The sequence below is a fragment of the Hipposideros armiger genome, unplaced genomic scaffold (genome assembly GCF_001890085.2).
Source record: "Hipposideros armiger isolate ML-2016 unplaced genomic scaffold, ASM189008v1 scaffold_1252, whole genome shotgun sequence".
Lineage (NCBI taxonomy): Eukaryota > Metazoa > Chordata > Mammalia > Chiroptera > Hipposideridae > Hipposideros > Hipposideros armiger.
In genome coordinates, this window is record NW_017732602.1 from 269,460 (window position 1) to 271,705 (window position 2,246).

Genomic DNA, 2,246 nt, shown 5'->3' on the forward strand with positions numbered 1-2,246 from the left:
TTCTATATTGAGTCACCATGTCCCCTAGAGAGAAAAACGTTTATTCTTTCTCCTTCCAGGTAAACTCAACAAAATTTAATAAAATTCTATTAGTCAGGATTAAAATTCAATTGCATTAAGGGCTTCACTACTCTTCCACCACCTCCTGAGATGGACTTTGATGTTCAGTGGTAGGCTATTGATTGGGAGGAGGCACCTTCATCTGTCCTCTGATGACGTCTGTGGCTGGTATAATGCATATTGCCATTTTCCATTGCCAAAAACTCTTCTGGTTAATCTATTACCGAGCATTCAGTGCCACATCCTGTGGCTCTACAACCAGAAAAGTCTTTGGTTGTGCTAGGGAAATTGGTGAGCTGCCCTCAGATCCACCTGGGCGGCAATGAATTATTGCATTTTATGTCTGCTTTTGATGTGTTTATTGGGCAACTCATGGGAACTGGCTCCTTCTCTGGAAAATCAGAGTGTTCCTTTCTCTACTTTTAGGTGCACAGCATTAATGCAGGGTTTCTCTTTCCTTCAGCTTCAATGTCAAAATGCCCATAAGTGAGGACTTAACCATGTCTGGATCTCTTGTTCAACTCATCAACTCTCCACTGATGCTTGTATCCAGGAATAGAGTTATGGGATGAAATAAATAAGGTTACATACTATTCTAGTACCTACTATGTTCTAGACACTGTTCTAAGTGCTTGACACATATTAACTAATTTGACTCTCAAAATCATCTTGTGGAATAGGTATTATTATTATTACCATCCTATATGTAGATGAGGCAACTGAGGCACACAAGTATAGTGGTCACACAGCCATAAGTGATAGAGGTAAGATTTGAACCCAGACAGCTGATTCTAGAAGTTCCACTCTTATCTACTATGCCTTACTGACACTGTTGAAGTTATCTAAGAGTGTAAGTTCAGAGGGCTATCTGACTTGATCACTGAATTTATCTCTGAGCTTCACTGCATACAAAAAAAATTATTGGTCCTTCATGAAATGTTTCTCATAGTCCAAGATATTTTATCAAGAACTCCTTGTTTGTTGGTGAAAATCTACAGGTGCCATGAAAGATTTCTTTGCTAGTATTATTTTTTCAATTAAAGGAATGTTTTGAGCCAGGTCAAAAATATTACAAATATGTTGAAATTTAAAGAAAACTCTTGAATGAAAATGCAATGTTATAAACAAAATCTCATCATTTCTATTTTCTGTCTAGAGATTCAGGATATAAATTTGAAATCATTGGAAAAATATTTGGTGTTTTAAAAATAAAATCATAAAAGGAAATATTAACATAAGTGAGGAAGAAATCCAGTTTTATAAGGCTGTTGTTTAAGAATTTCAAACTATTGGCTTTTTGTCAATAGTCTCATGAAGCTGAGTGATAGCTTATGGCTTTTCATAGTAAACCATCTCTCATGTGAAAATAAGAAGAATTCCTAAAGGAAAAGAAATAAATGGGTTTGGAACAGTGGGAAAGAGATGGAGAAACTCAAGGTTAAGGTAGATTATCATGACCTGCTGAATATCAGCTAAAAGAAGGTAAAATTATTGGTTGTCTGGAGTACGTCATAGTGTCTAAAAATGCTATCTCTTGCCAAAAAGTCAGGTACAAATGGGTAATGTGAAAAGCTTTGTGAGTAGATTCTTGAAAATGACACAACTGACTCTCATTAATGACTCACAGATGATTCAGATGTGGCTAAACAATAGCAGGTGTTCTCCATGTCCCCTGAGGCCATGACTTAAAACCAGAAGTTCAAAATTACTCAGGTTGGTCCTGCAAATTAGCCAATAGCATGACTTGTGTGGTGCTCCCCACCCACACTGAGGACATATAAAAGGCCCCCTGCAGGTGGAAGTGTCCAGACTGAAGTCACCTACACCCCTTCTCTACCCAAGGACAACCTCAACAACCAACACCATGTGTGGCTACTACGGAAACTACTACGGGGGCCTCGGCTATGGCTATGGCTCTGGCTACGGAGGCCTGGGCTGCGGCTACGGCTGTGGCTACGGCTGTGGCTTCCGCAGACTGGGCTGTGGCTACGGCTGTGGCTACGGCTGTGGCTATGGATGTGGCTATGGATGCGGCTGTGGCTATGGCTCTGGCTTTGGCTACTACTATTGAGGAGGCCATGGGAAATTCTAAACTTCTACACCAATCTGAGTCACCCACCTGAACACTACATGTTCTGAGCCCCATGGTTGGGTGACAATTATCTTTTATCACAGTTTTTGATATG